The 14,002-nt window shown below is 42.3% G+C and overlaps 1 long non-coding RNA gene across 1 annotated transcript; it reads right to left on the bottom strand.

Moving 5' to 3' along the window:
• Window positions 1-780: 780 nt before the first annotated feature.
• LOC137093601 (uncharacterized) lies at window positions 781-2,202 on the bottom strand. Its single transcript, XR_010908521.1, has 2 exons — window positions 1,927-2,202; window positions 781-1,854 (listed from the first exon to the last, which is right to left on the bottom strand). It is a non-coding gene; the product is annotated as an uncharacterized lncRNA (long non-coding RNA).
• Between the last annotated feature and the right edge of the window lie 11,800 nt (window positions 2,203-14,002).

The raw sequence follows: 14,002 nt of genomic DNA, 5'->3' as shown, positions 1-14,002 counted from the left end.
AATAAATAAATTAAAAAAAAAAAAAAAAAAAAAAAAAAAAAGTGATGGCCAATTAAAAAGAAAGCATGCTGGGCTCAGCCCTCCAATGGACCTACTGTTTTTCTTGTCCATTATAACAATGACATTCACTCCACTGCATTACATTTCCCTTAACTCTTACCTCTGATCAAGGAAATTTAAAGAATACACTGCATAAATAACACCTTTGCTTGTAAGTGTAAGAGATAAGTGGACAAAAGAGATGAAATAGTTAAAATATCCACTGTGTGGTTCTACATCATCCAAACGAGAAACTTTAATTAGATTTGACAGCAATTATCCAAATGCCTGTGCCTGCTCTGCCAGTGCAGATCTCGTCTTTAACACTCCCCTGTCCCTGATGTGGGGCCCAAGTAATGGGGGCACTAGTGTGAGGCTGAGGTCAATTACTGGCTAATTAGTAAGTGGACCGTGCCACACGGATTCACAAATGTTAACAAAATGATCTTCATGGTTTATATGATCTCTAGATTTGGAAGGCAGGAAAAGTGTGGAAAACTCTATTTTTATAGTGTTTAAAGTCTACTCTATTATAGTGTTCATTCACAAGACCGATATAAATATAATAGCATCCACACCAGTGCACAATATTGTTCTATTGATTATAAGTGTAACCGGCCGTAATACAGTATTATATAGTATAATCCAGATATCACTGACTACGCCACCTTGGGAATTACACCCAAGGAAATAAGAAAGGAACACAGGTCGGTGGTGCAGTGAAAAGACAGAGTCGGGTCATCCAATAAACCAATGAAGAGTTTTATTTAAAAGACAGAAAGTTAAAATGTTTCACTTGCATCGTTTAATCATGGTATAAATCACTAGCACATTTATTGTAACAATACTAAACATATCAATGCTCATGGATAGAAAAAGACTCCTCCAATCATGCCTGATTCAGATACTGCATCAGATCAAATAAATGAACACAAAAACCAATGCACTGTTTGCACCAAATAAATACATTAACAAAAAGAAATAAATGAAAAGAAAAAAAAAAAGAAAAAGAAAACAAGCCTAGAGCTTACCTCAGGGGCGGCAACCTAGCTGTAAATATGTGTTCCACCCCTTATGTGTGCACAGCAAACAAAAACAAGAGGTGCCAACCCTGGTGCATCAAACTCACAGCAAATGTGTTTCACCCAGGTGACTAGCCTTCCCCCTCGGCGCCCTCCCTTGACTTGAAAAAGAAAGGAAAGAAAAATTAGTACAGTGCAAATATACAAAACAAATCAAAAAAATTCTGATAATAGACCAAATCAGCTGGTACATGGATAAAATCCCTCCAACCTCAGCAGCACTATAGGACCACAAAGCTATCAATGAGTGAGATGGCACATCCGCTGTTAAATACAACACAACTTAGGGTCCTGGTCGCAATGGCAAAACTACAATGCAAATATAACAAACCACACTAATAAAGAAAGAAAAACGAAATACAGAGATTACTAAAATTATGAAAACCATTCACAACAAACACCCAAACATCTAATCACGAAAAACAGCAGCACGACCTGGGTTAACCATCACGTGGTACACATGAGACTGCAAAACAAAACATAACCATCAAGCAAAGATTTACTCCAAGTCAATCAAATTTACTTCTGTAATACGAGCATTCAGTAGATCATACATACCCCGATGTCAGGATACACTCGCGAATGTCCTGTTAAAAACACACAATAACCCCCATTAAACCCAACTAACAATAAAAACCCGCACCACAACGGTGATCGCCGACGTACCTTAAAGCTTTCAATGAGCGCTTAACGCAACTCCCAGGGCACGTCACTGAGACGACTACAGCGATCACTTCAGAGACAAGGAAACATACTTTAACAACTTTACAACCACGCAGAGCCGTACATAACCTCCGTCACCTACCTCCACTCTAGTGACACCGATAACCGGAAGAGGGGCGGGTATGACAATCTACGTTCGAAGGTTTCCTGTCTACACATTTAAATACACTGGCCCTAATTATCATGCGCACCCAGTCTCATATAAAGGATAATGAACGCGGAAGAAAATAAATAAATCGTAAAACCCCCTACTACTACATTCCACCCCCCCTTTCTTTTATCGGCGCCCCGACGATAAGTAAACTTGAATGTAACCACAGAGGCAAAGTTAATTATTCATTACTACCACCAGGCTAGAACCAGGGCCTAAACGGAGCCGGAGAGGACTGAGGCGCAGCCCTGGAAGAGCAAACAGTCCTACCAGCGGCCCCCTGCACAGTCTGTGGAAGATGGTACAAGTTAGAATGTTGCCCGGCCGTGGAGCGGGCTGTCCGTCGTAAGGATGGTCGAGTCTCCTCAGTCAAAGTCGGACCTAAACGATCAGTAAAACCAGTAGGAATCGATGGCCCTGCCGCCTGGGTGTCTGACGTAACCAGCGGACACCTTGAAACCTCTGGTACTGTTAAACGATCACAGGGATCTCTCGTGGGGCCTGCCTCTGTGCTGGGACAAGCCAAAGTGTTAGGTACTAATAGCCATAAATCATCATCAACATCCTCCTGGGGTGGTACAACTGTCACTGATGGGCAAGCCGGAGGGATGTCTTGGGGCTCTGCCTGTAATTGGGCTTTCAGCATTGTCCGATGTACATGTCGTACCTTCCCCAGATCATTCACTGGTGCAATGGAGTACACCACTCCCTTCTCTTTGGGCACCTTTAATACCTGGTAAACAGCAGAGCTCCAATGATCTTGGATTTTGTTACGGCCCCTTACGCCAACATTACGCAGGTAAACTCGCTGGCCCTCAAACAGTGGCGCTTCCTTCACCCTCTTATCGTGATAGTCCTTACGACGTGCGGCAGCGCTTGCTAGTCTCTCTCTGGCCCCCTCAAATGCGACCTGCAGCCGGGCCTCGTGTTCGCGAACCCAGTCGTGTACTGTACCAGCCTCTGGCTCACGCACTCTGCCCAACAAAAAGTCTACTGGGAGCTGGGGATCCTGACCAAACATCAGAAAGTGTGGAGACTCGCCTGTCGACTGATGTGGGGTAGTGTTGTAACAAAAAACTAACTGTGGGAGGCAGGAGGCCCAGTCCCTCTTCCTTGAGGCAGGCAGGGTACGCAGCAGGTTGTGCATTGTCCTATTAAAACGTTCACATTGGCCGTTGCCAGCAGGATGGTAAGGTGTAGTACGTGATCGTGCAATTCCATACAGGCCGCAAAGTTGTTGAATCAAGTTGCTCTCGAAACTACGACCTTGATCGGAGTGAAGACGACTCGGCACCCCGAACTTGCAGAACCACTCAGTCACTAGAACCTGGGCCACAGTAGAGGCCCTCTGGTCCCGGGTAGGTATAGCCACTGTAAACTTACTAAAAATGTCTGTCACTACAAGCACATTTTCCAGGCCATTATGTGAAGGCTCCAAGACAGTGAAGTCCATGGCCAAAATCTCATTGGGCCGCGAAGCCAAGAGGTGTCCCATGAAACTAGGGGTTGCAGGATTCGTATGCTTCGCCACTTGACACCTCTTGCACTCTTGACACCAGCGCTTCACCTCCGCAGCCATTCCTGGCCAAAAACAGCGTCGACGGACCAAATCCATAGTCCGTTCTACCCCCTGATGCCCATGGTCATGGTGCAACTGGGTGAGCACCTCTTGCTTCAACCCTGCTGGTAGAACTACTTGAAATACCTCCTCACCCCCATTAGGTCGAAGAGTGCGACGGTGTAATACCCCCTCTATCTCTACCAGACGATCCCAGTGTCGTAATAACGCCAATGCCTGAGTAGATAGTGCGTGACGCTCTACCAAACTAGGGTACGCCTTCTGCTTCCGAAATGTCCAAATAGCTTGGATGTCTGGGTCTGACCACTGCAGAGAACATATATCAGATGCAGAATGATGGGGTAAAGCAAAGATGGCTGTTTGGGTTACCTGAGATGGTAGTGCAACTCTGGTCTGCTGCAGGGATTCTGGAACAGAGGTAGTGGAATTCTCTGGTAGATACTGTCGAGATAAAGCATCAGCGTTTCTATTTACTCTACCAGACCGGTATCGAATTTCATAATCAAAGCATGACAGTTGGGCCACCCATCGCTGCTCTGTTGCCCCTAATTTAGCAGAGACAAGATGACTCAAGGGATTATTGTCAGTGTAGATTATGCATTTTTGTCCCAAGAGATACTCGCGGAATTTTTCCGTAACTGCCCATTTCAAGGCCAAAAACTCTAATTTCATTGAACTGTAATTAAGCATATTACGTTCGGGGGGCCGGAGACCACGACTGGCGTAAGCTATAGGCCGGACCTCACCGTCCTGTTCTTGGGACAAAACTGCTCCCAAGCCACTATGGCTAGCATCCACTTCCAGGATAAAAGGTAGTGCAAAATTGGCATAAGCCAATACTGGAGTGGAGGTAAGTTTAGCTTTCAGTCCTTCAAAGCTCTGCTCACATGCCTCTGTCCAGGCCGCAGCGAAATCCCGTCTGGTCTTTTTCCGAGCCTTTGTACCAGCCAACTCTGCTACTAACTTATGTAGGGGTGCGGCCATCTTCGCGAAGCCCTCCACGAAACGACGGTAATAGCTGGTGAAGCCAAGGAATGAGCGCAGTTCTGCCACCTGACTTGGACGTCGCCACTGGGCCACCGCCTCGATTTTTCCCGGGTCCGTGGAGACACCAGCACTGGAGATCACATGTCCTAAATAGCCAACCTCCTGCTTGAAGAAAGTGCATTTCTCTAGCTTGACTTTGAGTCCTTCCTGTCCCAGTCGGCTTAGCACTCCCTCTAATCGTTCCAGGTGCTGTGAAATGGAAGAAGAGAAGACCACCACATCATCCAGGTAAAGTAGCAGAGATTGACAATGCTGTTCCCCAAACAAACGTTGCATGAGGCGCTGAAATGTACTTGGGGCATTGCAGAGCCCGAAAGGCATACGGTTAAACTCGAATAATCCAAAAGGAGTACAAAAGGCTGTCTTGGCTTTATCCTTCTCGGCAACCGGAACTTGATTGTAGCCGCTGACTAAGTCGAGAGTGGAAAACCAATGGGCCCCAGAAAGGGCGTCCAACGATTCTTCAATACGTGGTAACGGAAAAGCGTCTTTACGAGTCTTGTGGTTTAATTGGCGGTAGTCCACGCAGAGGCGAAGGCTACCATCCTTTTTCCGCACCAAAACAATGGGGGACGCATAGGGACTGCAGCTCTCCCTAATGACCTGCGCCTCGAGTAACTGATTGATATGGGCCTTCACGACCTCGTATTCCGATGGTGGCAACCGCCTATAGCGCTGTCGGACCGGAACATCATCTAACAGGGGGATTTCATGGGATATAAGGCTGGTACAGCCCAAATCCCCCTCATGAGCTGAAAACACCGCCTGATATTCAACCAGCAATGTCCTAACCCGTTGGGCCTCTTCCTCACTAATATTTGATAAGTCAAGGGCATCTATTTGGCTTTGAATTGAGCTCAGAGATAGACCAGTGACTTCAATAGCCCTTGATTCAGCTACACCCTTAGGCAAGCTGACCACATCCACCCTACGCAAATAACCTAGCTGGGTGCGAGCGTAAAGTAAAACGTCAGTAGTGCCTACATTCACAACTGGGACGTAAACTGTACCCCTTAACACCTGAACTAACGAGGGAGAGGCTAACAATCCACCAGGTAAACCCGAGTCAAGAGGCTCAAATAATGCCGTACGACCAGCCAAGTGATCTGAACATGTCGCCCTGACAAACTTGGTCACACCCCCTGGAATACGCTGAACCCTCCCCTGACTTAATTTAACAACACTCTTCACTTCAGGCGGGGTTTCGACACCTGCTTGGTGGCACTGTTGCAAGGCTTGGAACACTTGACCAGGTGCCTGAGACACAGTTGGTAGCTCAAATAATGCAGGCCCATGTTGAAAAAACAAAAGTTCATAGCATTTGCTAATTACATTCATACCAAGGACCCCCGGGACACTGGTCCCACCAGGAAGGTCTTTTACTACGAGTATGCCACAGGCCGGTATGACTCTTCCACACAAGAAAACGTCCAATTCTAAATATCCCAAATAAGGGATGGCCAATCCGTTAGCTGCCTTAAGCTGAAGCCACCGGCAAGTCTGTAAACTCCCCGTCTTAAAGTGTTGCAAAAAGAAACTCTCGGTAACTGTAGACACCATAGAGCCGGTGTCCAGTAAGCAGGACACCTTAATTCCACCCATAAGAATGTCTATATGGGGACAGGAGGACATTAATTTTGTGGCTTTACTCACACTACTTGCAACACAAGAGCCTGTAAGGGCCCCACCCGAGCTGTGGCTCAACGGTTCGGTGGGCATTAGTTTTCCGACCCATGTTGGGAGGCTGATGGTCCAGCCCTAGATGGGGAAGATAAAGCTACAGAATTAGACCGGGGGCGAAAAGGAACCCTTGCACCATCACACTCCCTTGCAAAGTGTCCCGGACGCTGACATCTCCTACAAATTACGGGGCCATCACGGGACGATCTAGCCTGCCTTTGGTTGTTCTGGAGTAGGGTGACACTTTGGGTTAACTGGTTAAGCTGATCTTGTTGTTGTTTCAAAATAGCTTTAAGATCCCCCAGTTCTGCACCTAATGAACCATTACCCAACATAGTGGAGGTACCCCCTTGAACCCCATACTGTAGGCCATAGGCCGATGGAACAGAGTGACTACGACCTCGAGTCCCCCCAGGCATGCCCTCCCGTTCCCACCTAATGGCCTCCCCTCTGACATCCAACAGAGTGACTGTAGGTTGACTACGTGCCATTTGCTTTAGCATGCGGCGGAGGGAACAATCAGACACATGCTCAATAAACTGGTCACGTAACAGTACCTCAAAGTTCAACATGCCCGCTGGTGCAACACGTTTTACCAGGTGCAGAAGACGCATCAGAGCCAAAGAAAACTCTAGAAGACTCTCCCCCTCTTGCTGTTTCCTGGAAAAGAAAGCCTCTTGCAAAGTAACATACGATTGACAACAGCCATACAATTCTTGCAAGATTTTAATCACAGTTTCTGGATCTCTCCGCTCTGCATCTGAACGATATTTAATTTCATCCCTGGCCTCACCTTCCAAGTGATCAACCAAAAAGAACGCTTGGTCGACAGGAGACAGATGACGGGCTCGCATACATGCGCGTGCCTCCTCAACCCACTCGTCAATGTTCATACCGGAGTTACCTCGGAACATAGGACACTTTCTATCCCGTGGGATAAGAACAAGTCTCTCGGTAGCACTGCTAATACCTTCCGCATCCGTACTTGTAGATGGCCTGGCTGCAGAATTGTCACAGAGGGCCGGTATAGAACCAGTTGCCAACGGTTCCTGGCGCAAACGTTCATTTTCGGCTCTCAGTTGTAGCACCATGTCTCTAAGTTGTGTCAGCTCATCCTCCATGACTGTGAAGAAAAAAAAAAAAAAAGAACACAGAAGGAGAGAAAAAAACAACAACCGGGGAGTCGTTCGTTCAGAAGGGACCTCAATTAGTCCAGGGCTTGAACATCACCTCAGAACCAGAGTCGGCTGCTGTTTTTCAAAAAAAAATATACACACAAAAAAAAAAACTAAACAAAATGTTGAACAATAGAAAATTACAGAATACTCGTCTCTGCTTTTACAATGCAACCACCCTGCCGACTACGCCAGTTTGTAACCGGCCGTAATACAGTATTATATAGTATAATCCAGATATCACTGACTACGCCACCTTGGGAATTACACCCAAGGAAATAAGAAAGGAACACAGGTCGGTGGTGCAGTGAAAAGACAGAGTCGGGTCATCCAATAAACCAATGAAGAGTTTTATTTAAAAGACAGAAAGTTAAAATGTTTCACTTGCATCGCTTAATCATGGTATAAATCACTAGCACATTTATTGTAACAATACTAAACATATCAATGCTCATGGATAGAAAAAGACTCCTCCAATCATGCCTGATTCAGATACTGCATCAGATCAAATAAATGAACACAAAAACCAATGCACTGTTTGCACCAAATAAATACATTAACAAAAATAAATAAATGAAAAGAAAAAAAAAAGAAAAAGAAAACAAGCCTAGAGCTTACCTCAGGGGCGGCAACCTAGCTGTAAATATGTGTTCCACCCCTTATGTGTGCACAGCAAACAAAAACAAGAGGTGCCAACCCTGGTGCATCAAACTCACAGCAAATGTGTTTCACCCAGGTGACTAGCCTTCCCCCTCGGCGCCCTCCCTTGACTTGAAAAAGAAAGGAAAGAAAAATTAGTACAGTGCAAATATACAAAACAAATCAAAAAAATTCTGATAATAGACCAAATCAGCTGGTACATGGATAAAATCCCTCCAACCTCAGCAGCACTATAGGACCACAAAGCTATCAATGAGTGAGATGGCACATCCGCTGTTAAATACAACACAACTTAGGGTCCTGGTCGCAATGGCAAAACTACAATGCAAATATAACAAACCACACTAATAAAGAAAGAAAAACGAAATACAGAGATTACTAAAATTATGAAAACCATTCACAACAAACACCCAAACATCTAATCACGAAAAACAGCAGCACGACCTGGGTTAACCATCACGTGGTACACATGAGACTGCAAAACAAAACATAACCATCAAGCAAAGATTTACTCCAAGTCAATCAAATTTACTTCTGTAATACGAGCATTCAGTAGATCATACATACCCCGATGTCAGGATACACTCGCGAATGTCCTGTTAAAAACACACAATAACCCCCATTAAACCCAACTAACAATAAAAACCCGCACCACAACGGTGATCGCCGACGTACCTTAAAGCTTTCAATGAGCGCTTAACGCAACTCCCAGGGCACGTCACTGAGACGACTACAGCGATCACTTCAGAGACAAGGAAACATACTTTAACAACTTTACAACCACGCAGAGCCGTACATAACCTCCGTCACCTACCTCCACTCTAGTGACACCGATAACCGGAAGAGGGGCGGGTATGACAATCTACGTTCGAAGGTTTCCTGTCTACACATTTAAATACACTGGCCCTAATTATCATGCGCACCCAGTCTCATATAAAGGATAATGAACGCGGAAGAAAATAAATAAATCGTAAAACCCCCTACTACTACATAAGCATGCTGTAGTTTTGTCATCTGCAGCTTTAAATGCTCAAGCTCTTTAAAGCAGGATGGATTATGATTGGCTCTCATAGTTTTTATCAGCTGGAAAAAAATTATGTAATTTCTCTGTGCTGTTATGATGCAGACTCTCCTATTCTTTTATATTTAGAAACTTTTTTTACAACAATATCTTTTGTCGTTTTAGTTATTGTTACCTTGGTGTAAACAGAACTTTAGGGGACGTTCACACAGAACACATTTTTACACTCTACTTCACTTCTTTTCTATTGTTTTTCTATGCTCTGTGTATGTGGATGTGATTGACCATGGTGTAGGGTTATTTTTCAGGGGTTGGCCCTTAGTTCCAGTGAAAGGAATTCTTAATGCTTCAGCATACCTAGACATTTTGCACAATTTCATACTCCCAACTTTCTGGGAACAGTTTGGGGATGGCCCCTTCCTGTTCCAACATGACTGCGCACCAGTGCACAAAGCAAGGTCCATAAAGACATGGATAAGGGAGTTTGGTGTGGAGGAACTTCAGTGTCTGAGCTCACAAATGCGCTTCTAGAAGAATGGTCAAAAATTCTCATAAACACGCTCCTAAACCTTGTGGAAAGCCTTCTCAGAATAGTCGAAGATGTTATAACTGCAAAGGGTGGGCCAACTCCCTATTAAACCCTACGGATTAAGAATGAGCTGTCATTGACGTTCATGTGCATGTAAAGGCAGGCGTCCCAAAACTTTTGCCATATAGTGTATGTTTGACTGTTGCCCTTGCATGATGTGACTTTTGCAGCATTTCACGCATGACAGACATGTCTGACCATTGCTCCCATCTAGCATGGCAACACATAAAACTTAAATATTTAAGGTGTTTAGATTAAAATATCCAAAAACCACTAGAACAATGTTCTACAAATATTTTTTGTTGACCTGGGCACTTGATCCAAAATGATGATCCAATTCATCAAATTCACCAAAATGATGAATTACTAAATTAAACATACAGGTGCTGGTTATATAATTATAAAATCATCAAAAAGTTTATTTATATCACTAATTCCATTCAAAAAGTAAAACTTGTATATATTGTACTTTCATTACACACAGACTGTAATATTTCAAATGTTTTTTATTTTTTTTATTTCGATGATTTTAAGGAAAATCCCAAATTCAGTATCTCAGACAATTAGAATATTGTGAAAAGGTTCACTATTGAAGACACTTAAGCACTATTGGCATGGGATTAGTATTATAGGGACCTCTGTAATTTAGAAATTACTCCCGCACATCTGAGTTTTGCGTGGCACATTCGCACGGGATAAGCAAAGCCTGTGATTTTACTCAAATTTACTGACTTCCCCCGGATATGATGTCAAGACTTTGTTATAGATATAGCTGTATGAAATCATAAACAGGCATCGATATCGTTTAGATTATTTTATAGTAATAAATACACATAATTTGGTTCAGTAAGATAACAGACGCCATGAACTGAGCTCAGACCGGCGGCACGAGTCAGATTTCATTCATCACGAGTGAGAAACTGACACACGGCGGATGATTCAGTTTTAATGCTAAATGTAAAAGCGTCCATTTAAACAAGCTTGTCTTTGTTCTGTCCTGTTCTGTTCTGTTTTTAAATAAGAATAGTACTGATGTTAATATTAAACACACCATTCAATCAGTTTACTCCCAAATTGATACTAATTCTAAAGTGAAAGTAAAATCAGTGCGGGAATTCATAACAGTGCGCATTATGAATGCAGACTCATTCTTTGTGAAAGATAAAGATTGAAATGCTCACTGGAAGACAAAAAAACTTGCAAAAATGATATGCAATCCGCTTAATCCTAGCTAAATCACAGAGATGTTGATTTGCACGGGACTAATATTATCACAGAACCTCGGTGTTCGGCGAAATATATGGTATTTGTGGGGGAATTTTTACTTTACAAATTACAGATATGGCCGATTTGCACAGGATTAAGATCACAGACATTCTCTGCAATTATTACAAATCATGTAGGTGTAATCATCAGGTCCCCAGATAATACTAGTCCCGTGCGAATAGGGCTAACACTTCAATCAGCACTTTAATCAGCTAATTAACTCAAAACACATGCAAAGGCCTTTAAATTATGTCTCAGTCTAGTTCTGTAGGCTACACTATCATCGGAAAGACTGCTGAATTGACAGTTGTCTAAAAGACAACCATTGACACCTTGCACAAGTAGGGCAAGACACAAAAGGTCATTGCAAAAGAGGCTGGCTGTTCACAGAGCTCTGTGTCCAAGCACATTAAGGTGAAGGGGAGGAAAAGATGTGGTAGAAAAAAAGTGTACAAGCAATAGGGATAACCGCACCCTAGAGAGGATTGTAAAATAAAACCCATTCAAAAATGTGGGGGAGATTCACAAAAAGTGGACTACAGCTGGAGTCAGTGCTTCAATAACCACTATGCACAGAAGTATGCAGGACATGGGTTTCAGTGGTCACATTCCTTGTGTTAAGCCACTCTTGAACAACAGACAGTGTCAGAATCATCTCACCTGGTCTAAAGACAAAAATGACTGCTTTCTGTTATGTTTCTGTAAAGTTATGTTTTCTGATGAAAGTATAAATTTTGCATTTTCTTTGGCAATCAGAGTCTCAGAGTCTGGAGGAAGAGAGGAGAGGCACACAATCCACACTGCTTGAAGTCTAGTGTAAAGTTTCCACAGTCAGTGATGGTTTGGGGTGTCATGTTATCTGCTGTTATTGGTTCATTGTGTTTTCTGAGGTCCGAGGTCAATGCAGTCGTATATCAGGAAGTTTTAGAGCACTTTGTGCATCCTGCTGCTGACCAACTTTATGGAGATGCATATTTTATTTTCCATCAGGCCTTGGCACCTGCACACTGTGCCAAAGCTACCAGTACCTGGCTTAACGACCATGATATGGTCGATATGGGGTATATGGGGCATTGTGAAGAGGAAGATGCGATATGCCAGACCCAACAATGCAGAAGAGCTGAAGGCAACTATCAGAGCAACCTGGGCTCTCATAACACCTGAGCAGTGCCGCAGACTGATCGACGCCATGCTGCATTGCTGCAGTAATTCAGGTAAAAGGAGCCCCAACTAAGTATTAAGTGCTGTACATGCTCACAATTTTCATGTTCATACTTTTCAGTTGGCCAAGATGTCTAAAAATTGTTTCTTTGTATTGGTCTTAAGTAATATTCTAATTTTCTAAGATGCTAAATTTGGGATTTTCCTTAGTTTTCAGTTATAATCATCAAAATTAAAAGAAATAAACAGTCTTTGGGTTATGAATGAATATAAAGTTTCACTTTTTAAAAGGAATTGGTGAAATAAATAAACTTTTCTAATTATATGACCAGCAAATACTAGTTTCCTAGTTTAAAAAAATTTATATGAACACTCTTTTTAAGTCAAAACTTGAATGTGATAAGCTCGCAATCCCAACTTTAGAAGTGGGAAGCACGAAATTTCAGATAATATTTATTAATTCAGTCTACCTTCAGAACAGTTGTTCTGTTCTTGTTTTTGGTACCTCTGAGAAGTCTGACTATTTCTGTTAGTTTGATGTTGTTTTCAAAAAGACTGCACTTCACTATATCCAGTTTCATCTCTGCTGCAACTGGCAAATGACAAATATAGTATGTATTTTATTAGACAGGTGAGCAACTGATATATACTGTAAAAAAAAGTCTGTAAAAATATGGCACAATGTACTGTATAAATATGAAGGAATTTTCCGTATTGTTTTTTTTACAGGTGTTTTACCTGTGTTTTGAATTACACATTGCATTAGTTTGTGTTTTAAGGGTTAACGTAAATTTCCGTAAAATTACTGGATAATGTACTGGCAGAAAATAGCCTATTACCTATTAGTTATGATGTTTTTGAATGTAAAAAGAAAACCACACAAACATCATTAGTTGACCTCAGACAACAGTATAGAAAAAATAAAAAAGCCAGTTAATGACACCTTTAAGAGTTTGGTCAATTGTAGGGAGTGAAACCATTTAGTGCTTTCCAACTAATTAGCAAGGTTTTAAAATTATTCGATATTTAATAGAGAGCCAGTGCATTGTTGACAGAACTTGCCTATGGTCATACTTCCTGGTTCTAGTAAGAACTCGAGCTGCTGCGTTTTGGACCAGATGGAGTTTGTTTATTAAGCGAGCGGGGCAACTACCCAGTAGAGCATTAATCTAGCCTTGAGCTCACGAACGCATGAACTAACTGTTCAGCATTAAAAAAAAGAAAAAAGGTTGGTATCAAAGAGCACACTCAGGTTCCTAACTTGCGACGAGGACTTGACAGAGCAGCCATCAAGTGTTAGACAATATTCTAGACTACTATGTGCAGAGGTTTATTGTCCAATAACTAAAAATTCAGTTTTTCAAAATTATATTTAAATATATATATATATATATATATATATATATATATATATATATATATATATATATATATATATATATATATATATATATGTAATTTTGAAAAACTGAATTTATATATATATATATATATATATATATATGCTTAAACGATATTGAATAATGCACCAAGAGTTATAGAATGAGGTGCTGTCCTATTCACATTTTGCCAAGGGCACCAATAGGGCAACTAATCAATATACAGTCTAAGAACCGTGTTCAAGGAACATCTCCATGGCAACAACATGAAAAAAGCTTGTGCATTCACTATGCAGCATCTTCTGATCCTCAACGTCTTATGATTCATCTTGATGCTATTAGATGCTTGCTCTAGCTTTTGAAATCCCTATATAATCGTTTGTATTTTAACTGAGAAATTGATTATCATTTCCTCTCGTATACGCAAGGCAAATCTCACAGAGTTGATCT

This window comes from Pseudorasbora parva, chromosome 12 (genome assembly GCF_024679245.1).
Source record: "Pseudorasbora parva isolate DD20220531a chromosome 12, ASM2467924v1, whole genome shotgun sequence".
NCBI classification, from domain to species: Eukaryota; Metazoa; Chordata; class Actinopteri; order Cypriniformes; family Gobionidae; genus Pseudorasbora; species Pseudorasbora parva.
The sequence above is the reverse complement of the archived record's forward strand: the minus strand, read 5'-3'. Positions and strand labels throughout refer to the sequence as shown.